This window comes from Stegastes partitus, unplaced genomic scaffold, assembly GCF_000690725.1.
Source record: "Stegastes partitus isolate 25-593 unplaced genomic scaffold, Stegastes_partitus-1.0.2 Scaffold455, whole genome shotgun sequence".
Lineage (NCBI taxonomy): Eukaryota > Metazoa > Chordata > Actinopteri > Pomacentridae > Stegastes > Stegastes partitus.
Window position 1 is genome coordinate 343,591 of NW_007578186.1, and position 24,358 is coordinate 367,948.

At 42.2% G+C, this 24,358-nt stretch overlaps 1 protein-coding gene across 1 annotated transcript in view; it reads left to right on the plus strand.

Annotated features, from left to right (window-relative positions):
* The first annotated feature begins 3,691 nt into the window (after positions 1 to 3,691).
* lzts2a (leucine zipper, putative tumor suppressor 2a) overlaps positions 3,692 to 24,358 on the plus strand; it is a 47,697-nt gene continuing 27,030 nt past the window's right edge. The window contains exons 1-2 of the mRNA XM_008286460.1: positions 3,692 to 3,916; positions 24,164 to 24,278. The gene's annotated coding sequence lies outside the window, so the exon portion shown is untranslated. The remainder of the gene's footprint in view (positions 3,917 to 24,163; positions 24,279 to 24,358) is intronic.

Consider the following 24,358-nt stretch of genomic DNA (forward strand, 5'->3'; position numbering starts at 1 on the left):
CATCCAATATTTGTTAAGACATTTCTGTCTGGACTCAGATGTGAACGTGGTGGACTGACTGACCACCCTCCCTACAGCCTGACTGTTAACACTGTGAAAGTCATTTTAACAAAAAAAAAAAAAATGAGAAAAATGCCATGAGCAGGCGTTTTCTTTTGTTGCACAAGCAGCATCCTCCTCCTGGTGATTATGAAGTAAACAGTCTTGTCTTGCACAAATCTCACCGGCTGCTGAGGGCAAGGACTTTTTTTAGAACATACTCTTGAGCACACAGAGATCTGCACTCACACATCACTGCGACAACACACACACACACACTCACACATTCTTTGCATATTGTGTAAGAAGACAATAAACCAACAGGGCTTTTGTGATGCTGGAAAAAATAAGTGATGCTCTGCCCACAAACATCAAACCCAGAAAAATTTCAGCTTTAATCTTCTGCAGTTCAAATCAATAAAAAATACATAGACCTAAATAAAAATCTCCACCCACTCGGGTCTGATGAAGTGGACTGAAATGGGAACCCACTGGGGATAAGGAGAGGCTGCAGCACATTTGCACGTTTCATTTCAGCTGGAAATCATATTAGCATTGCAGGCTGCGGAGCCTAAAGTTGAAATGAACCATGGAGATGATTTAAAGGAGAAAGGGATAGAAGAAAGAAGGGCCGTGGTGGTGAATGGAGGCGGCGGAGGTCGAAAACGGCAAAGAGGCGAGAGACAGAGTTCATATGTGGCGCTGGATAAAAGAGGAGATGAGGTGGGGAGGTCGCTGGAGGGAGTCGGATTAGGTAGAAGAAAAAGAGCAGAGGTGGCTGACAGTCTGAAGAGAGAGAGATGAGCAGGAGGAGAGCCGGGGCAGAGGCGGAGGAAAGGTGGGGGTTACGTACTTGGCATTGGCGCAGGAAATAAATTGGTATGTTGTACGCAGAGGAGAGGAGGTCAGTCGGAGTTCAGCGGTGACAGGCTCCTGAATATCCTTCTCCTCGGGCAGGTGAACATCAGAGACAGGCTGATGCTTTGGAGGTTGCAGTGCAACAAAACACAATCAAATAAAGGTTTCTACTGTTTCTCGGGCAGATTTTTGTGTTTATTTTTCGTTTATTTTGGCTGTAGATGACTGGTGAAGTCACATGAAAATAAATGCTGCCCTGCAGACGTATCCACCTTAATGAGCTCTTTAATGTCACACTGAGTCATAAAATATTTCTTAAAAGGGGCTAAAGTGATCAGTGGGAACCCGATAAAACATTTTTCTCGAACCACAAGAGTTTTAAGGACATTTTATAACTTTAGGAGTAAATCAACAGCAGAGAGGTCACAGTAGATGAGGGCATATAGAGAGCCAGGGACAGTTCATGGTTGTTGCATAAGTGTTTATAGCCGCTTTTTCTTAATGCTAATAGAAATTAAATTCTTATTATAAAATAAAAGCCCTTGATGCACTGGACTAATCTTCTCCCCCAATGTCAGCTGGAATAGACTCCAGCTCCCCCTGACCTTCTGCAGGATAAAGCAGCTAATGGATAGATTATGAAGAAATTATTCCAAGACATTGTGGAAGTCGGAAAATATTGAGTTGTCTCTTTAGTTTTTATACTTCTTTTACTTACTTACTAAATATTCCAACTAAAGTGAACTGTCTCTTATGATACACATAAAACAAACCTAAGCCTTGATCCAAATCACTTTTTCTTTGTGATATGCATACATTTATCACGACAGGCCAGCGTCACCTGCAATATATCACGATGCTCTGATGACTCTACAAACTTTACATCGTGGCAGCTGCTCCATTTGACTGGCAGGGATTTTTTTTTTCTAGCAGAGGGTCTCGTGGACATCAATCCATGCATTCTTCTAACAAATTAGGTCATTCAGGCGTTCCTGCAGCTCCTCTTTCACGGATGAATCAGGCAGGTGGCAGTGCATTGTGAAGAGAAGTGAAGAGCCATATTGTGTTTCCAGGGCGTGTGAGGCGACAGGAAGAAGTGGGCGGGAGTTTCTCTACCTGAGAGTTCAAAGCAGGAGCTCACCTGTAAGCAGCCGGTGCAGAAGTTTTAGAAGGTACACAGCAAGATTTTTGAATCATTTGAATGATATTTTGTATTTTATGCAAAGAGTCAAACATGAATTCTTTTGTTCTTATGGGCGATGCATTTTGAGTTTGCATAAGTTTGAACTGCAAACGGACGGCAGGTACATACAGGAGCAAAATGCAAACGCCTTGCAGATGAAAGGACGAGTAAGATCTGAAACTCTTTTGATGCGAGGAGGGTCATGTAACAGTCTAAGACAGTGTGGTTCCAGCTTAGATGAGGAGAACAGGTCCAAAGATCAATCACAAATGCATAAGTAAAGAAGAGATATATTTTAGATTGTTGCTCTCTTCAGGGTTTTTAACAGCCCTGAAATGAAATATCGCTAAGCAGAGTTTTGTTTTGTTTCAGTACGTCACAAGCCTTTCTTTAGAGTAGTTGTTTGTTTAGTTATTTATTTTGTATTATATACCTAAATTGTCCATTTACCTTACATACATTTTTTAATACACATTATCTAAAGGTAAAAATACTTCAGCTGCAATCTTTAAAGAAACAGAAAATTTTTCTTCATTGTTTTGTTTTGTGGGCTGCAAGGTGGAGCAGTGGTTAGCACCGTTGCCTCGCAGCAAGAAGGTCGCCGGTTTGTGTACCGATGAGGACACCAGGGATCTTTCTGCGTGGAGTTTGCATGTTCTCCCTGTGCAGCGTGGGTTCTCTCCAGGTTCTCCGGCTTCCTCCCACAAGGTCCAAAACCATGTTAAGGTTAATTGGTGATTCTAAATTGTCCGTAGGTGTGAATGTGAGTGTGCTTGGTTGTCTGTCTCTAAGTGTAGCCCTGTGATAGACTGGTGACCTGTCCAGGGTGTCCCCTGCCTTCACCCTAAGTCAGCTGGGATAGACTCCAGCCCCCCGCGACCCTAGTGAGGATTAAGCGGTGTGTAGATAATGGATGGATGGTTTTATTGTTCTCATAGATTTCCCAATAACATAAGATGGGGTCAAATGACACACGCATTTTATTTTGAAAAGGAAACAAGGTTCACAGAAGAGCAAAATTGTTAAGACAAACTTGAAAGTCTGTCAAGAAATAGTAAGTTTTGATTGTAAATTTATTCGAAATTCTTCTGAAAAAATAATCCAATTTGTTGCTTTATAAGAGACAAAACAGGAATTTAAACAAGCACTCACCAGAAAACAAGCATTAAATAAAAATGTCAAATATACATGCAATCGAAGAAAATCTGTTGTTATTCTTCTGTTGCGCTCTTAAAGTTTCAATAGTTATTTTATTTATTTATTTAACCTATTTTGTGAACAAAATATCACAAAACTAACAAAGAGACAGCAGCTCTGTATTCTTTTTATACAGCTTAAGAGCCAACTAAATAGCATGAGGAGGAGATGTAAAAGCAACATGTTCCCTCCTTTGTCTCTACAAACACAAAACCTTTAAGCTCTTGTGTCAGAAGTGCAGAAATGACCTCACCGGTGATCGCAGCCCCCCCTTGCGGAGCCCCTGCCCTTCCTCCCGCGGTCCTAAACCTCCTCAGTGGAGGATCAGAGCCGCCTCGCTCAGAGAGCAGACCGGGCTCTGCCGGTGACAGCAGCGAGCGCACCGAGTCTGAACAGCAGCAGCAGCAGCAGCGGATCAGCAGCAGATCCAAAGAGCTGCTGAGGACTGGACGGCTTTAAAGAGAGGGCAAAAAGGAGCAGAACTACAGAAAGAAAAGAGGAATCCACATTTTTTTTCTTTGTTTCTCCTTTTGGCGTGTTGATGTTTCAGAAAAAGTTGTGTCTGCGCAGAAAGACGCACAAGACTGTTGGAGGGAATACTGGTGCGCGGAGTGTTTTGGAAAGAACAGCTTGTTGGAGGTGAGTAGATCACGCAGCGTGCAACAGTGATTTAGTACATGATGTGTTTTTGTGCTGTATTTGAACAGTGAACTTGCTGGTTTTGCTGTGGAGCTTCCTCAGTCTGTTTTTTATACATCAAGTGAAGAATGAGAGAAACTTATTTCATGATATTTTCTGCAACATATCATTAATATTTGTGGAGAATTATGTCAAAATGTGTGTTTATATCACAAAGTTGCGTGGTTTAGTTTCACTGCATGTTTAATTGGGTATTGATAGTTTGATTTGTCTTCAGGTATTTGAGGATAATCTGTAGTTGAATCCACTTAAAAGGCTCCTTTTCCAAACCAGATTCTTCTTTTTTTTTTCTTGCACTGACTGTAGTTGGTTTTCCTAAAGAGCTGCTATGTGTGAGTGTGAAGAGAGTAATTCCTGTGAGAGAATAAACCCTGCTCTGTTATCTCCATCCAGCTGTTTGAGTGAACCAGGGCTGCCCCCTCACAACTGGCACGCACGCACTACTGCAAACCACTTTTCTTGTTGTGATAGTTCCCCCTCGCTCTCTCTCGACATCCGCAGATGGTTTTTGTTTTGTACGTCAAAGACAGAAGGAAGCGGATGGGAGAGGATGAAGGGAATATGATGAAAAGGAAAGGTCACACAAACAGAGGGAGAGGGAGAGTGTGAGTAAAAGACCTCAGGGCCATTTGTTTTACGCTCCCAAGGCCTCGTTTAATTTATGGATTGGTTTTGAGTTGAATTGGAAACACCCCGGATCTGATTGGACCATAAATAATCCCCCCACAAGAGCAGATATAAACACTGAAGGAGGCAGCGTGCCTGAGATTCTCTCCATCTCTTTCTCATCTGTGGTGAACTCCCTCCCTGCAGATGATTGATGGCTTTGGATGTCATGTTGTCACAGCTAGAAGACTTTGGCTGAATGCAAACATTAGGACGAACCACACATGAATGCTGAAAATGTGAGCTGGCAAATGCTCCGCACGTACATGCTCCATCCTCTCCTGCACAGACTAGCAGCGTTTGCAGCTCTGTGATGTTAACTGAGTGCTCCAGCATCATGCCACCTCGCTGGGAGACCCTAAATCATGCTGCCCTGTCACCACAGCACGGCTCAGGCGCAGGGGAGAGGAGGGGCGTTTGTTGGTGGCGGTGGCGGGCCTTTGGGATTGGAGCAGCTAAGGAGGCGGATGGAGGGCAGGTGAGGGAGGAGGATGTGATGCTGAGGGATCATTTTTATCACATGGCTCCCTCACAGGACTGAAAAATCCCAGAGGGGGGGCCGACGTGTGAGGCAGCTGAGCGAGAAGCTGACCAAAGTCGTGGTCAGTGTGCTTCTGACTGCATGTAGTCCTGCAACAATCCTTTTTTTCCTCCTTCCTCTCTTTCAGTTTAACTCAATTAGGAAAAACGTTCTTTTCCTGCTGTTGAATAAACCAACACCCCATCATCTTTGTTCAAGAGTTAACAAATAAAAAAACAAACTACATCACAGCTGGAGGCACAATCACAGCTGATGCACATCTGCAAACATTAAAAGACACGCCTACTGTTCAAAATGTTTTTCAGCTCAATTTGCTCATTAGATAATCTCAGCGGAACATACATGTGCACACGGGGCCGCATCTGTGCACGCAGGAGCGCTCTTATATAACAAGTGAAGGAAAAATCCTCCATAAAGTGACATTACATCCCCACATTAAACTGATAGGAAAAGAGCAGCCTGGTCCACACCTGCGATGATCAGTTAGCTAAATGCCTCTGCAGCCACCAGGGATCGAAACCATGACTTGACTGCCATGTGATTAAAAGCACGCGAATGGCATGTCAGCGTATTTAATTCATTGTCGTCCATCATGATGTAACGCAAACCCCAAAAGCCTTACACAACAGAACTCTCACAGCACTACATACTTCTCTTATTAAACAGCACTCTGGTGACGTTTTGGGATGAGAAGACTTTTAGTGAGCTTTCATGTGGAAAAAGTCTCATGTGTGGAAGCACCAGAGGAGCCTTGAATTCCTCTGAGGGGAACCGTGCACTCACAGGAGCTCAGCAGATTCTTGGTTTTGTCTCTTGTCTCGCCCCCCATTTCATGTCTTAAATTACATGTCAGAGAGGCAGGTCTGTTTGATGTCACGCTGTGGCTCAGTGTGTAGTTTTTTTTATTTTTTTTATTCCTGATATGGTTCGTGGGAGTAATGTTGGTTCTAGGATTCAGATTCCCGTCAGCTGTGATGTGTCTAACAGCGGGTGCGTCGCTGAGATTTCCGTCAGAGTTTCTCCCTGTCAGCCCATTAAAACAGGACAAGAGCGAGAGCGCGGCAGGGGAGAGACAAGCTGTCAGTCAGACTAACACACACACACACACACACACACAAACACACAAACACAAAGACTGCCCTTGTATGTGAGACTGTAATTAGTAGCCGCCTGGGTTTGCAGCGACCTTTCTTTTTTCTGCTTTCAAAAGGTCCAGTCTGGGCTGTAGCAACGCCGCTAATGGCTTTGCTTATACGCCACGTTGGTGCAGTTTTCATTTTCAAAGTCACTTCCTAAGTTATTAATCGTCAGGTTAATTATTTGCACCCCCCGCTTTCAAGTACGGCATTATGAAGTTGTCTGCTTGTCAGGGATCTGTCAGCATCCACGCAGGTCGGAGTGGGCAAACAATAAGCCTCTCCAAGTTGACAGTGAAATAAGATCTCAAGAGGTTACTTCACATGAGTCATTCTTATGTTGTTAATTTGTAAATGCATTTCATCGACTTGCATTCCAGATGATTTTACTGTGGCCAGAAATAAACAGAGCAGCATGGACTATTCCTCCTCTGGAAAACACTCTGATTAATCATCTCTGTCGTGAAGATTGCTTTCAGAGTTTAGCACTGAGAATTTCCTCATGTGAAAATAATGTGAAAGCAGAAACAAACTGTTGAACATGTTGATGACAGACACTGTGTGCTGTCTAGGCTTCACGCAGACATTTTTCTCATTGCTGTTTGAAGTTCAGAGAAATTGGTTAATAAATCACATTAATTTTTAATGAGATTTTTTATTATTGGCTGCTTTTACTCAGCGGTAAATGGCAATGTGTTTTTTTTCTTCTGCATCATACGTCTTCTTTTGAGTTAGCTCTCGTGTTGTTGATGGTTCCCACAACAAGGGCTGCATTTTTTTTTCTCTTCCCGAGTACTGAGCGCTTCACTGTTCTGAAATGAAACAATACATTTAAGAACTTTTTTCAGTGACTCAACTGCAGCAAGTCTGTAATATCATTTCATTTCCTCATCAAATATTTAAGGACTTCTGAGGGTCTTTCCACAGTTAACAAGTTTAATTTGATTTTGTGTACTTTTGTAGTTATTGATTTGGTAAAAATGATTGCAGAGTACCGAGAAACGTTGTAATCAGTGAGCGAAACTCGCATCGACAAGTGACACTGGATCAGGAAAAAAAAAACATGTGACGGCTGTTTCGGGTGAACAATGTGGTGAGAAATCCCAGTCTACCATCACGCTGTTGTAAATCCTTTTGGCTGAATTTTAGTTTTGATGCATTTTTTTTTCTGTCTTTTGAAGCCATTTCTCACTCTGCATGCCTGACTAAACAGCTCAGTGGGCTGTTTTGGGTTTCTCTACAAAATGCATCTAATCCTTGCGTCCTGCCGTACACACAGCCTGCCACTTTTTCTGCCAGACTCTTAACACTATGCAGCCTGTGTGATTCCTAATAGAAAAGCATTTCATTAGGTGAGCGGTTGCACTGGATGCTGTAATTTGTGTACTCATTATAATTAACAGGTGTGCTCATTGAAATTAAACTCTAATGCAGAAATCTTTGCCATGAATTGAAAAAGAAAAAGAGTGAAAAAAGAAAGAAAGGAAGAAATGTGTACCCAAGGGGCTCAGAATTGGCTCCTCTGACTGCAACACACCAAACATTTGTCACGTCATGAATACGTGCAGGCAGCGTATCCATCAAGCAACAGGAGGTCAGGTCAGATCTGCAGGAGGGGGCTAAACAGGTACTGCAGTGATTTAGTGTTACACTTGTGTAAAGCTGCGGGACTTGTTTGTTAAAAAAAAAGGTCAGAATTGACGCTGCAGAGATACTCTGACATATTGTCTCTAATGTAGGTCAAGCACTAAAACTCTACATTCTTAAATTTCTCCTCCTCCTTTCGCCTTTGCGACTCATTGTCTGTTGATTAGACCCTTTCTTCCTGGTTAACACTGAAGTCTTAAGCTCAGTCCACGATAAACCCGATGACATGACCCATTTTTCTGGACTTTTGAAAACTCCAGAGGCGCAGAAGACAATTGTTTCCTCGGACCAAGACTATGAGTAAACTGACTTTTGGCCACTTTAAGTTTGAGATTACACTATAGGAGCTCTCTAATACATCTGCCCTGTCTATTTATCTGTGGCTGCTCAGACTGGGATGAACTGCTTCTGCTGTTGGTCTGTCATCGTCCAGCAGCCTTTACCTTCTGCCTGTCATTACCTCCTTTGATTTTTTTGTACAGCAAAAAACACCCAGAAGTAACCATAAAATGCCCCACAAACCTGCACACTGAACATCTATTATCATGCTCCTGCAGAACCTTTCTCAGCATGAAAGGAGGCTCACAATGTGTTTTATTTTTTATTTTTTTGCACAAGTAGATTGCAGTTCAATTAAGTTGTCTGTTGCAATCTGATAGCTAAGATGGCACGCGGAGATGGGCTCTGAAAGCCCTCGCAGTCTGTAAGAAGAGACGGAATCAATGCAGAGTGGAGTAAGTCTGGCTATAATGGACGTTAGTGGGCAGAGCTCTGGCACAGATCACATTAGAACCAGGAGTGCTGAAGTCCGCCAAGTGCTCCAAACATCCATTAGTAGGCCAAACAAAGTGTCTTTGCTCAACACTCGTGCATGTGTTCGCAACGCTGAAAGATTTTGCATCTCTTCGCTGCTGAAGTTGCAGATTGGACATCATGTTACAGACAGTGTGACGAAAACTTGTAGATATCAACTGTAGAGCAGTGGTGGAAGACGTATTCAGATTCTTTGCTTAAGTAAAAACACCAATGCAGCAATGTAGAAAGACTCAATAACAAGTAAAAGTACTGGTTTGGTCCCTCTAAATGATTATTTTAACGTTACTATCAGTGTGTACTCCAGCAGCATGCTACTGTTGCAGCTGCTGGGGTATTTTATATACAGTTTTAGATACAGGGTCAGCAGAGATGTCTCCGGGGTTGTCAGATGATTTATGTGAGAGGAAATAAGAAAAAGGATTCAGCTTTTTCTCCCTAAGCTTTGATTTTGTTGGGAGATTGGATCATTTGAATATTTATTGAAATGACACCATGTGAGAAGTCTCAAGGACAAAAATCATCGTCATCAACTCAGAGGCATCTAAAATGTGACTCTGACTTCACACTGCTTTTTGTCAGGAGCCAAAAAGGTTAGAAACCGCTTTATGCTATACTCTTGTGGCGTCTTTTATTACCCATTGTGTAAAATCTGCATCTTAAATGTAGCTAAAGTTGACAGATAAATGTAGTAGAGTAGGAAATAGAAGTTTTCGTTTTGAAATGTAGAGAAGTCAAACTGTGAAGTAGCACAACATGGAAATGCTCGAGTAAAGTACAACTACCTCAAAACTGTCCTTAAGCACAGTACTTGAGTAAATGTACTTAGTTACTTTCCACCACTGCTGTCCTGTGGAAGGTGTAATAAGCGCCATCATCACACAAGGAAGCAGTTTTCATCCGTCTGAGCATCCCACTGCCTTTCTGCCTTTCTCTTTCTGGAGAGAAGGTAAAGTGGCCTCATATGTCACAAAGCATCACTTCACTGCTGTCAGGAGGTTGATGTATGAGGACCGAAATGGCCAGTGCTGAAACAGCAGACCACACACGCACACACACACACAAAGATACACACAAAACACAAGATTGATGGATGACACAAGTATTGGGTCCAGAATTGAGACTCATTGCCTGGTGGCAGATGAACGATTTTGGGAGGTTGGGAGGTGATGACCTGCAGCTGCAACAATTAGATGTTTTTATTGATAGTAAAAAAGCCCATTCTGGTGTCTCGGAGTTGTTGAGACAAGATGTTTTTCTCTTTGCTGGAAATCAGAACAGAAATCGATTTCAATTCAATTTACTTCAAAGGGGCTTTGATGGCATGAAAGTTTCTAAGAAACGATGTTTCCAAAGCATCAAAGTTAAACATGTCCAAATACTTAAACAGTGCACAATAGCAGCATTATGAATAATAATGCAGCATGAAAATAGATGCATTTTAATTCTATATGTGCAGTTTGTTCATGCGTTTTTGTGCGTCTGCTGTGTGTGCTGCGGGGGTCGACTAATAGGATGATTTCTGGGCCAATGCACCAATTATTAGTAATCATAGAGACCATTTCTATTTATATTAGGAACTGATATACACAGATTTGAAGTACAAAAGAAAAACTTGCTGTCATAATTTAGAACAATGCAAGCTCCAACATAAAACTGTTGAAATGCATTATGTTTAATTGAAAGTTTCTGGGTGTTTCTTGCTCCTGTCAGATTTTATATAAAGTCCTGCACCTCTATGGAAACAGTACAACGATGGCTGGAAGCAGATACATCCAGGAAGGGCTGACATTTTAGTTTGGAAAATGATTACAGTGATGAAATATCGTGACTTGAAGATTGGACTTGGTTAAGTTTTCTGATGGAACAGTGTGTCATAGATGAGTAGGTCTGTGAAGTTCTGGCAATTCTTTCTGTTTTTACACTTTCTCACTTTGTTGGTGCAATTTTGGTGATTTTCTTAAAATAACACGCCTCTCGAAACATTATTTTTTAACCCTCTAAACACAAAATTACACTTTTTAAAATAAATGCATTTACATTATAAAAGGAAGTATGTCTGTCTCAGCCTCGCCTGTCCCACAGTAACCACTTGCTTGTGTTTCCTTTCGGTTGAATCTTCCTTCTTGGATTGCGAGGTCGCGCTCCCTGAGCCTGCACTTCGTTCAGATCCGTCTGTGCTTTCCATCCCCAACTGTTGAGAGATATTCTGACAATTTCTAATCTCTTTTTGGGGCTAGATAACATTCTAATCTGCTTTGGCTTTCTTCTTTCCAATGTTCCAGACAGGTCTCCCCCCCCACACACATTGTGTTATAATTTGGTTTCCTGTGATTGGTGTTTGGAAAGCGGCGTTGTTGTGATACTGGCCGGAAAGTGTGTCTGAGCGGGCGCAGTTTGTCTCGGCACCAACTGACACAGGGGACTCTTTTCCGGGTGATTTAAGGTGATTAAAAAATGTAAGCGCTCTCTTTTGAATGTTAAATAACAGCGGGATTCTGCCTAGTTCTGCTTTATGCGCGTTTATCGGTGTTTTCCTGTGCACAGCCACACAGCACAATGAACTGGGTGACACTACTAAATATTTGAAGCCAGATCTTAGAATTTGGAAATGAAAAAAAAAAGATCTCTAAATTACACAGCCCTCTCTGTCCTCTGTCAGAGTAGAACTTTTAGCGTGACTAACAAAGCCCTGCTTCCTTACAACCGTGAAAGCCATTGATTAAGCTGCTGGTTGATTTGCCACTATTGGAAACCTGATTTGTGCCTGCAAGGGGAAACAAAACATGAATCATTGATCCGTTATAAAAGCTCATCAGGGCCCTGCTGGTGTGGTGGAGCTGCAGTTTCTTCGGTAGCTGTGGAGGAGCCTCTCGGACATGATTGTGTCTCTACAACCACAGCACTTTTCTTATGCCAGACAGCTGCCTCGGTCGAATTGAATCAACGAGTTTTTGGGCACGTTACAGTGGGACACCTCTGAGCTAATAACGTAAGCAAAGATCTGTTGACATCTAGTTGTTTGGACATGCGTTTGATTTATAGGTTAGAGTTCCTCCACCCTCTTGGCCAGCTTCTTCCCCCCCTTGTGTTTGTGTTTTGCTTGGCTGAGTGAAGCCAGCTCGGAGGATGCATCTGCCAGATGACCCCTCTGCAGAATGCGTACCACACAACACCCCGCCCCCTTCCTGCATCAGCTGGCTAGCTTGGGTAAACTGTGGTCGGCTTGTCTCGTGGAAGCGGAGAGAAAGAGGAAGGCGAGGGGTGGGGGTGCTGGGATGCATTAACCATGACAAAAGTGTTTACATCATGACCCCGGTGTGTCTCTCTGCATACTGTATCTCTCTGGTGTAACCTTGGGATCGATGCTTCCTCATAATTGGTGACAGATGTCTTCCCCTCATGCCTCCATCTTTTTCTTCCTCACACACACATGTTGGGCCCTGATGTTCCCACAATTCTTCCGGGAACCTCTGGGACGCCATCCCAAATCTTGGTAACATAACTCCCTCCACCCTCTGTACCGAGCCAGCCCTCATCCCTCAGTTTATGAAGCTGTCCTGTCACGAGTGGATTGCCAGGACTCAGCTGGACTGGAAGCTGTCCTGCGCTTATGAAACATTTGGCAGGTTTTAAACTTAGTTGCAGTTTTTACGGAGCGATGCCGTCGGCCGGTTTAGGCTCAGTTGGGCTCAGACCGACGAGAGCCGAATCCTTGAGGTGTTTGTCTGCCTTTTGTGCCGCGCCGTCTTTGTCTGCACTGCATTATCCTGCAGAGAATTGGTTATGGAGGATTGTGTCCATCTGCTAAATGAGATTTCTTGGAAACGAGAGACACAGTGTGGATAAAAGAGAAGAAGGACGGGGTTTGTCTTGTGGCTGATCAGCGGAAAAGTGAAACCAAGTCCTCAGCATGAGCTATACAGTGTGTGTGTGTGTGTGTGTGTGTGTGTGTGTGTGCTCGTCCAGCTGAATTTTAAATGCACTGTATCAAACAATGAGGCCAGTCTTTCTTTCTTTCACATGCACGCGTCCTCAAGCCTCCCTCAGCTTCCCTCTGCGATTTGACATTCAAAAGACGTATTGTCCAAACAAGCCTTTGATATTCATATTAATATTAACAGGCTGGATCAGCGTGGAGCTCGCTGTGTTTGGGGTGTCGGTGCCCCCCTGCCCCCCTCTTAAGGCCCAGACTGATGGCAGACAGAAGTAGGTCAAAGTTTAGTGGAGCGTCCTGTCTGAGCAGCAGGATTGGAGAGGTGGAGGGGAGTTAAAGGGTCCTGTTGGTACCAGGGACCTCCTTCCTGCAGACTTCTCTGTTCAATATCAACACTCAGCAGAGTTCAGTCAAGTTTAACTGTTTCAAAGTAACTCAGAAGGGTTAAGTTGTCACTAATACTCTAATAAACAGCTCTCAGATGACCTACGAGTCACTAATAATCCCTTCTGTTACATTAAAAAAGTCTGTTATGCCTGGTTGTGATTTGTGAAGCTTGCTCATATGCATGTTGTCAAGCAAAAACGTGATGAAAACACATTAACGAAGGTCATAAAACCCGACTGATGGCTCTTATCATTGGGTGATTTTACCTAATCACAGCCATATTGGTGTAAATAATCCAGTCACTAACAAGAAATTGAAGAACAGACATTTTAAATATACACCGATTAGAATATAGAAAGTGCATCACTGCTACGTAGTAAAATGTGTCCATGTCTTATGTTATTCATATCTATTCTAATTTGTTTTGTTTTTTTTAAACGTCCTAAAGATATTTTTTTTAAGCATTTTTTTCTTGCTTTTCAGTTGAGAAGTGACAGCAAAGGTGGGTAAAGCCTGAATAATTCTGAAAGATTACAATGAAGGATTGTCAGATTTTTTACTTTCATCTGTCACTTGCAAATTTTTAAGCATTTGGTCTAATCAGATACTGTAAAAAAGAAAAAAAATCTGTAACGATTGGTGCAACTTTGAGGTCATTAGTGACTCATATACGATTAACAGTCATGTAACAAAAACAGACTTTTTGGCTGAACTGGACTGAACTGCAGGCTGCGTCTACACAGGACAGATAGGAGACAAGTAACGAAACAAACTAAGTAGTAAAGTAACTATAGAGCGATCATTTTAGTCAAGTATTCATAACATCTAAGGGCACTTGATTTCCATTCATTTATTTATTTATTTTCAGTTATTGTAAAATGGATCGTCAAAGAACATCCATCCATCCATCCATCATCTATACACTGCTTAATCCTCACTAGGGTTGGCGACAGGTCGCCAGTCTATCACAGGGCCACACTTAGAGACAGACAACCAAGCACACTCATATTCGCATCTATGGACAATTTAGAATCATCAACTAACCTCAACATGTTTATGGACTGTGGGAGGAAGCCGGAGAACCCGGAGAGAACCCACGCTGCACGGGGAGAACATGCAGAAAGATCCCAGGTGTCCTCACCGGGAAGCAAACCGGCAACTTTCTAGCTGCGAGGCAACAGTGTTAACCACTGCTCACCTTGAAGCCCAAGAAATTCCACTCTTGATTTTTCTTTAACTTTATCTTACTGCACAAATGACCCATTTGAGTTCTCTGTACTTCTAGTCATGGTTGTGCTGTTTCTATACAGGAGCAGGGCTTCATATTGTGGTAAAAATGAAGCTTACACTGAGTACACTACAAAAATGTGACAAGAACAAAAATCACAGAGGGCTGACATGTTAAAATATGTTTGTAACTATAGTAAAGTGCATAAGAAGTGATTTTAAACTTAAATCATGAATGTGCTATGTAGAGACTTATATTTCCTTGTGAGAGAATCAGGTCATGCTTATGTGCTATATGCTTCCCAGCATTAATTAAGTCCACTCCACTGGTCATGTTGACCCCTGTGAACAAAGCATACCTCGACAGATTAGGATGTCTGGGTGACTGAGTTGAGGAAAGGTCAGACAGTTGGGTTAGAACTAAGAAGAGAGGAGCTGCAGAGGGGATTTAGGGGAGTTACAGGCCTTTGTTTTGAGTCCAAATTCAAAGCACTGTATCTTAATGTCTGACATGTTGTCGCTGTTGCTCCATCTTTAGAACACAGACGTCTGGCATCTGCTATCAGAGAGTATCTGGAATATTTATAGTTATTGTGAGTGGAGTTTTTTTTTTTTTTTTTAAACAGGAATATGTTTCTTTTGTTTTCTTTCTCACTGTCCTGGTCGGCCCGTGTTACGTAAGAGGGCTTTCGAAAATCGGATGCTACCGTTGACGCGAGGTAAAGGAGGAGGAAGGGATGCAGTTGTTCTGGGAGCATCTTCACAATTAAACCATGAATTATATAATGGCTCATCTGCCGTGTCCCAAACTTCCCCCCTCATTGTCAGCACACCGGGATTTGCTGGTGTGCGGAGCTGAAAACGTAGCTCTAGCGCTGCTGTCAAAGATCAAACAGATAGATTAAGGTGGAGACGGAGCGGTTCGGAGGGGTAGCGGGCGGCAGATGCAGGGATGAACGGATGAAATGAGGCCACTGTCATCCTGTCTCATTTACTATGCAGGGTTGGGAGGGGATTAGCCTCACTTACATAACTGCATCTCACCCCCCATCTCCACCCCCTTTAACTAGCCTATCTCCCCCTTTTCTCCACTTCCCCAACGCTTTCCCCCCTTCTCTTCTGAGATCACAAGATTGGTGTTGGCCTATTTGTTATTCCAGTATTTTTTTTTTCTGTCTCTCACTTCTTTCTCTCTGTAAGACAAGAGAAGACTGAAAATGGTGAGACCACAAGGAGGGGAGATGATGAAGACAAGGATAAAGATCGGAGGAATGGGAAGGAAATAGAAAGCAAAGGCGGACCTTTATTGCCAGCTATGGTAATAAAGGTTTCCAGATAAAGCGAAAGGAAAAGAGGAAAAAAAAAAGGGGGATGGGGGAGCGTTTGGAGTGGATGAGATAGTCTATTTATAGTTTATCCCTGCTGCTGGGTTAGACCGCCTGTCCCAGTGCAGCACAACTCAGCATCCATGTCAGTCTCCTTTAGCTCTGTACACACATGAACGTATACCTTGAGGGTGTAGATACAGGCTGTCGCAGAAACGTGTGTGCTGACCTTTGGCCCTGAAGTGCAAGAAAATTACACACAACAACAGATTTAACTATGTGTGAGTTCGTGTGAAGGTGCTTGAGTTAACAAACAGCATCTGACATAAACATGGGTGAAATCGCGTGTTTCAGTGGGTGAAAAGACGTCTTTTAAGACAAACCTTGTGCTTTGGAGAGTCGTGGAGCTACTTTAAAACACACAAAGTCCCAGAATGACTTTACGAGCTAATCCAGGGGATAAATTAATCGCACCATCTCCCATGTCCTTCAAGTTCTTTCCTCTTGTTCGCAGATCATATTTGCATATCTGTGCGCTTCCATTTTTTTTTTTGTTCTCTCTAATAGCTGCGAGCGCAGGTGAAGGCTTGAGAGAGAGAGAAGAGACACGTTCACTCGGCTCAGTCGAACCATGGGCTTCGCTTTTGGCCCACTCTGATGACATCCTTGTTTATTGTACCTGCTGCAGGCAAATGCAAACACGTGTAAAATTCCACTGGCATGATGAGTCACAGGAATTCTGTATTTAGTTTTAAACTAAATATAGGAGCTCAGTGTTTCTGCAAATAACTAAATAAATAATTTTTGTTTATGTTCCGTGAGTTATTCGCAGTAGCAGTGTGGTTTTAGGGTAATTTTGGTTCTAAAATTGGCTCTACGGCACACAAACAGCTCTTATTTTCTCACATTTCTGAACACTGGCTGCTCAGATTTGTCTGAGAATTGGTTCTAAAAGCAAATGGATTTTTAAATGTTTTTTTTGTTTATTTATTTTTAATCAGCTCGTTGTGGGAAACGTTGCATGGGAAGTTATTAACTGTGAGCTGAAGGCTGGCTACTGTATGAGGTCGTGGATGATTCATGGAACAGTCTCTGGGTTGCACAGGACCTCGTTTGTTTCTGCTGTTTCTGCCCCCGGCTCACCCCGCTCCAATAACACGCTCGCTGTGGCCGTGGCAGAGGACACACAGTCATGAACGTGCATAAACGCAAGCATTCACTACGTGTCACATGTGCAGGCGTCTCTAGAGACACAGATGATGTATACTCACTTGTGCATTTTCGCTCCTGCCTCACGAGTCAGAGCTTGAAAAAACATCTTTTTTTTCCTTGAAGTTTTGATTTTAGGTTGAAAATCTTTCCGTTTTCTGCAGCCAACATGATAGTAGCAGCAGCAGCGTTCATGCTGTTTGCGCTTAAGCATTCTCTGCATTCAATGTTAATGCACAGATCAAGTACAATCAGATCCTGACAGGTGCTTGAGTGTGATTCTGTGAAATGTGTGCAGATCTCTCCTTTGCCCTGCAGCAACTCTTTTCATGCTCACCACTGGTTTTGAGTTGAGAAAGTGGGAATCTGTGCATAGAAATATGTTTGAAATAATAGGAAAGGAACTAAAGACAGGGAGGCAGAGAATAATAAGGGAGAAGACAAAGTGAGCGAATGAAAAGCGATGATCCACATCCTCCAGACAGACAAATTGTTACAACAACCGTGGCAGGCTGACAGAGCTGGAAAAAGACAAAAGCCAAGACAAAGCTTTTTGGCTCACGCTGCGGTTGAAGAGCTGAAACAGGAAAATGAAAATGTTCCTACAGTCTTTGTTTCTCATTTGGTAATTTTCCCCCAGCTCACTTTATTTCCTCGGCGCGATCACCTTTCGCTCCTCCTGCCCACGTCTCGCTGTCTCCCCACAGAGCACCCTCATTAGTTATCAGCTGTCTGTGAACGTGCAAGCTCATCACTTTTTTTAGGGGGGGGGTGGGATTTTCATAGTAGAGGTTGATTGTGTGCAGCTGTGGCCGAGCGTCAGCTGCTGCTCTTAAGATCGGTTACAGAGATAGACTTTACCCATCGCTGCCGCCCCCCCACCTCACAATCTCATGTCATCCCATCTAATCTGGCCACCGAGGAAGACGACTTAAGATCTTACAGGAACATTACAGGGCAGCAAGAGAGGTCGAGAAATGAGAGCTGGACAGGAGTGTATCAATTAGCCGTTTCACTTCAAGGAGGATAGAGTGCTGTACACGATGAGGTCATCCTCCTCTGGGAGCGCTGGACGGTAACTAAATACTGCTGGTATAATATAATTAGTTTTTCATTTTACATTACGTTATACCTCAGCTCCGTTACATTTGATGAGTAACTTTTACTTAATTAACAATTAAAAAAAACACAAGAAAACCAAAACTTTCCAACCATTCGGGCTTGTGACCTCAACAAAAAAAGTTGTCGATTTGGGGTTTCTGGTCACATTTCACGTGTCTAAGGTTGATTTTTCTTCAAAGCTTCTCACATTTTATCTGTTCAACACCCAAATATGTAAAACTGATGATTATTTTACACTAAAAGCAAAATTAAAATCCAAAAAATTAATACAGATTTAGGTAGCAGGTGTTTGTGTTTTCTTCTTTCTACCTCTCATTAGTCATATTAAAGCCTTGACTTATCTTGTGAATCACATAGAGGATCCAATCGGGTTGGAAATGACTGGACTAAACAATGAAATTACAGTCTGTATCTAAAGTAAATAAACCAGCTCCACCTCAAGTAGACTACTACATGCTGCATCAGTATTAACAGTTCTAATGATGTGATATATTATCATAATGCTTTTTTCCCCATGCAGAATAGGTATTTCTGCTCCTGATACTTGCTAATAATCCTTTTCTACTTGTACTTTGAAGTTCAGATGCATACCTTTAATTGCTACTATTGCTATAATCATTAAAAGCCTTGTTATCTTTTACAGAATCACCACATTTACACCTCTAATCACAGTTAGAAACTATGAAGACCAACAAAAATCAACGGATTTAAACTTTCCTTCACATGTCACACTTGATCTACTCATGTGTGACATGCAAGAAAACCAAATCTGTGTCTCATAAAAATTGGCAAAAAAATACATCATTTGCATCGAACAAGATTTTATAGAAAACAACACGTTTCTCACTGTCTGCAAAACCATGAAGCCGTCAGTGACTCAACACGACCAACAGTCACGTGACAAGGATTCAGAGACTTTTCAGCTGAACTGGGTTGAAATGCAGGTTGTGTTTGCATGGAGCAGAGAGGAGACAAATATGGAGGCAAATGAAAAATTACAGTTTTTATCCCCCCAATATTGATAACATGTGGGCATTCGGAAAAAAAAAAAAAAAAAGTTGGACACATTGTTTATTGCCATTGTAACTGCATCACATTGCACAAAGGACACTTTTGATTTCTCTCTACTTGTAGCCATGATTGTTCTGTTTCCATAGAGGTGCAGGACTTTATATTGCAATGAAAAATGAGCCCACAGTGAGTAAAATAAACAGCCAGAAACTGCTTGGAGTTCAAAAGGTTAAATGAAAGATCTCAATACTTCTTCCACTGCCGTCTTCTCCTCTGAGTTCCTGCTTTTCTTCAAGGTAAAAGGCTGCATGAAGGGGAAACAGATGATTTAATTAAATAATTAAACCAACGCAGGAGGATCTAGAGGTATAAAAATAACTTTATGCAGCACTGGCTACTTCTCCTGTTATTTGCTGCAACAACAGTGTTTCCGTGAGGTCTGAGAGTCAGTTTTCTGGTCAGCAGTCACTGTTCCAGCTGCAACACTCAGACAGGCTGCCCTCTAGTGAACAGTGGTGGATCTACGCTGAGCCTGACCTGAGCTACTTGATCAGAAAGTTGAAGCGCAAACTAACAAGAGTGGAGTTTAATATATACAGCAGATATACCTATCAGAGCAGCACGGGCAAACACAGTTCCCACTGGTTTTTTCTTAACCTATAAGATGAATGGCCCTCATTAATCATGCCCATTTGTCTTCAGTTGTAAGTCTGGAGGTCAGTGATTAAACCTTGCTCTCTGTAACGTAGCCAACTCTTTCTCTCCCTCTCTCTCTCTCTCTCCCTCCTACTCCCTCGCTCAAAGGATCAGAGAGAGAGTTGCATTTCGTCGCTGCTCTGCTCTGCTTTTCATGGCTCTGATGTTGTCTGCCACCAAATCCCAGCTGAATAAAAGTCAGAAATTGAGGCAGCAAATCATGTTTTATGTATGTGTGCTTACACAATGAAAGCAGGCTGGAAAGTGGGCCAAGCATCACACAGGGCATATTATGGCAACAAAGCAGCTTTCCACTTTCTTGGAAAAAAAACGACAGCGACAGCCGGCAAAGTGCCGGGCACCGACTACGATATGAGTGTTGGGTTAATGACAGCGAAAATGGAAAGAGAGATACATAGAAATTGCATTAACTGGCTGCTCTGTTCGTGGGAAGTGTTTTACTATTCCCATTGATTCTATTCTGGCGTACAAACTTTGCTGTTGACTTGTCAGCTCCTTTATTAAATAAATATGTGACATGATGGATAATTATGCAGATTTTTTTAGATTATTTAGAAGTAAATATTTCTGCAACTGTTGCTGTTTTTTATTATCAATTCATCTGCTTTAAAAAAAAAAAAAAAATGTAATGAATTGATCCAAAAAATTTCACACTTGTCATCCAAAATCCTCTTAATATTCATTTTAGAATTTTACTGAGAAGATGAATTCAGATTACATTTTCTGGTGATCCATTTCTAAATATTTTTTTCACTTTTATATATTTTTTGACTTTTATGAGCAATGATGCAAATCATGGAGAAGATTAGCTTTAGGGAAGTATCACATTTACAATTTAAATTTAGATTTTGCATCATGTATCATGATTGATGTGAAATGTAATTCTTTTTTTTTTTTAGCCAAAATTATGTCTATCTATAGAAATATTATATAACATTATATTATGTATGTATGTTTTCTATATTCTCATCCAAGGTGCAATTAGTGAGTCAACATAAAATACAATTGCAACCGTTTTAATACATTAAGTTGATTTAATTCATGTGTTTCGAGGAAAAAAAATTGTCGTCTCCTTGCTGTTCACTGTAATTTTTTTATCAGTGGGTTTTGTCCTGTTGATCAGACTGTTAAAAACACCACCTATGACTCAGAAAAGTGAAGATGTGTAGTTTTCTTCTTTTTTTGGCTTTTGATTCATCTAGAAAATAAGTGGAAGATCAGAAGAAATGACAATAACATGATAATAATGTGGATATTGACATATGAAATGGCATATACCTTTCTGAAATGTTGCCACCCTTACATCTGTCTATTATGTGTGTTTTTGGACTGAACACTTCTCTCTCCTTCGTTTCATTCTGCAAGAGTCACCTTGGCACAGATTTAGCCACGCCTCCTTCGTGACGGCAGCTACTTTCCCCTTCACCCTCCTCTACTCCTCATCATCATCATCAACACGGCGTACTGTAGCTCTCCGAAATGAGGAGGCACAGCAGAGACCCGGAGTAACCCAATAACTGTAACGCCGGAAGCGTCGTGATTAACAAAGTGAGCCAAAGGCGACGGTTCGCGCATAACCTTAATAACACCCTCTGCCGAAGTTAATACTGCAGCACCCCGCGGGAGAGCAACCCTGAATCACAGTGTCATTGTCCTGACAGAAAGTGTCGTCCCTGCAGTGAGGGCATATGCTGCTGTTGCGATGTAATCTATCTACCTCTGATCTAAAGGCTTCATAATCTGCGTCTAATCTGCACCCATTGGTTTACATCAGCCCATCATACAGAGTGAGATCTCATCTCCTGATTATGGTGCATAGAGGGGAGGTTTGATGCTTCTGTGTGTGTGTGTCTGTGAGCTCCAGGTGCAGCAGAGATCATTAAAGCATCACAGGTCATGTCTTATGGCCTTGCAGGGGATTTTATGAAAATTAAAACCCAGGCAGGCCTCTATGTAGCTACGTGCATTTATGCGCATACAGTAACAGTTCACGTGCCTGTATTTGCAAATTGCTGTTTCTAATAATCTTATTTTTAGTCATGCATTGCTGGCAGCAGCGTTTCTGTAGGAATGGCATCAGGTTAAATTGGGTGGAACAACTGCTTAAACCCAGCCCCTGCCCTGTTATCTCACAAATTTCACCTCCAACCCGACCCCCTGCGTCTCTCCAGGAAAGCCTTGACCCCCCTGTGCTCTTTCCCTATTCGTACAGACTGATACCTCCACTCCCCCCACTCCCCTGTTTTAGCTGCCTCACTACCGCTTTTAGGCTTCCTGGTGTTCACAGTAACAACTACAAGGCACGTGGCCATCAAATCAGGCCTCAAATGGCTGAAATACATAATCATCTAATGGCAGAATACCCAGAGCCTGATTGCCACTTTAATCAGTCGTACCTTGGCCTAAAGCCTATTTGACCTCCATAGAAATCCATTCATAAATTTTCCAGATTTACGCAGACGCAAAGCAACAAATGATTTCACTTCACGTTTGCTCCATATTGGTTCTGCTTGAGCTTCAGCGACATCAAAATCCTGAGGAAATCTGGGTGTTAATCAGTAACTGTGTGTTATGTTGTCATTTGTAGAACTACACAGATTTTATTGATTTAGATTAAAGGTTATGCGTTGTGCTGTGTTGGACAGGAGATGTTTCTTTAACTTGATAATCTGGGGGTAATGTTATTAGGATTTAGACACATATACCTCACATTCATGTGCGAGCCATGTGGTGCTTTCATCCATTTCTGATCAAAGTTTGACCCGGATAATTCATTTTCTTTGCAGCCAAAATGTCACGGTTCGTCTTTACGATCTGTCAGATCTCTTTTCTTACAGTCTGTCTGTTTGTGACAATAGCTGAGAAAGAGCCCAGTCAGCATCTGTTCGTGGTTCCTGAAAGCAGCTCTGAAGCTCAGCCAGGGAGCTGGCCGATGTGGCCGGACTGACCCCTGCGCCGGGACACCAGCGCCAAAATCAATAGTCGTATCACTTATCAGACAGTAACAAGCTGACTGATTACCTCATCGGCTAGAGACTGGTGTGGAGGAGGCGAAGAGAGAGAAGGGATGAGATCAGAAGATTAAAAAGTGTAAATTAAAAAATGAGGAAAGGTAGGATGGATTCGCGTTGTTAAGAAAAGCAGATAAAAGTGTACAAAGTTGAGAAAAGAGCTGATGTTTTCAGTTGTTGGACACCAGGTTGTGCTGAGATGCAGGATTTGGGGTTAGTGAGGTTGCTGCAGGTTTAACCCTGAGTTTATAGCGGCGCTGCTTAATAACCCAACAGTTTTCTTGGAAAATGGCGTCACCATTCCTAGAAGGTCCCGTGGAGCTTGGTGTATGGATATTTAGAAGGTCTCTTCAGAGGGCAGGAGTTTTTAGAGCCGCAAGCAATTTCAAAGCCATTTCATTGTTCTGCAGGCCTTTGTACAGCGATATAATCCTAAAACAGAGAATGATTAAAGCACCAAAGCCTTGTACTTGTTGACCTTATAAGGTTTGGAAGTAAGCCTTCTTACCAGTTTGAATGATGTTTTAATATTTGTTCTTTACTTGCTCCCAAGACCGTTTAACACCTCCAGGGTCGCAGATTAAAAAGAAAAAGGCTAAAATTGTCTCGTAAGATAACATTTAAGAGACACTTTAACTTCATTGAACACATAACTGTAATTATAGTCAGATAAACTTGTTCTTTATATGGGCAATGATACTGAGTAACCTATTACTTTTCCTTCCTTGGTTTGTCTGTTGCTTTTAGCCTGAATTACATCTTTAAATTCTTCATACTTGGTTTAAGATTACAGTTTGTTGTTCTTGTGACAAAGCTGTGGTTCTGGACTTGTCCATGTTTGGTCATCTGATGCAAACACTCTCTGTTTTCCGGAAACATGCTCACGGCCAGATTCATAAAACCAGGGTTGACTAGGTGATCGTTTAGCATCACTGTGGTTGTTGGGTTTAGTGGAGCCAGATGACAAAACGATGTCCTGCATATCTTTAACTCACCTCATGATACAACCTCAGAGAGTGGTAGTACTAATATATTGTAACACATGGCACTACAGTATAAACTAGGATGTCATCTTACGGTTTTTCTGCACACAGAATAATTTCTTTTGGGGGGAGGGGGAAGTAGTAAAGCTTTATTATTTGCTTTTTTACAGCCCACAGTGAGCTCACACTGAGTAAATGTGTGACAGGAGCAAAAAAAGAAAACACCCATAAAGTGTTTGGGATTCAGAGTTAACTTATTCTACTCTGGTTCAATCTCATTAATTGAACACCAACATCCCAGCATCAAATGGCAGACAGACAGCTAGTGAGCAGTTGGTAGACATTGCAGAGCACTCGCAGCCATTTAATGTAGGTTTAATGCATTTTAAATGCTGCGAACATCTGTGTGAGTTTGATGATGTGGGGTAACATTAACACTTTGTGTTTTCCCTCAGGACGGAGTGCAGGAGAAGTGGCCCGGAGAGAAGCGAGGTCCTGGGATGAGAGCTCTCTGCTGCTCCCCTGTCTTCCTCAGACCTCCAGGAGGAGTAAACTGGGCGACACACTGAGGTAAAGAACCACACCAAAAAACAAAACCCCCTCTGCAGACAAAACCTTCTCTGATGACGTTGACCTTCAATATTTGCTGA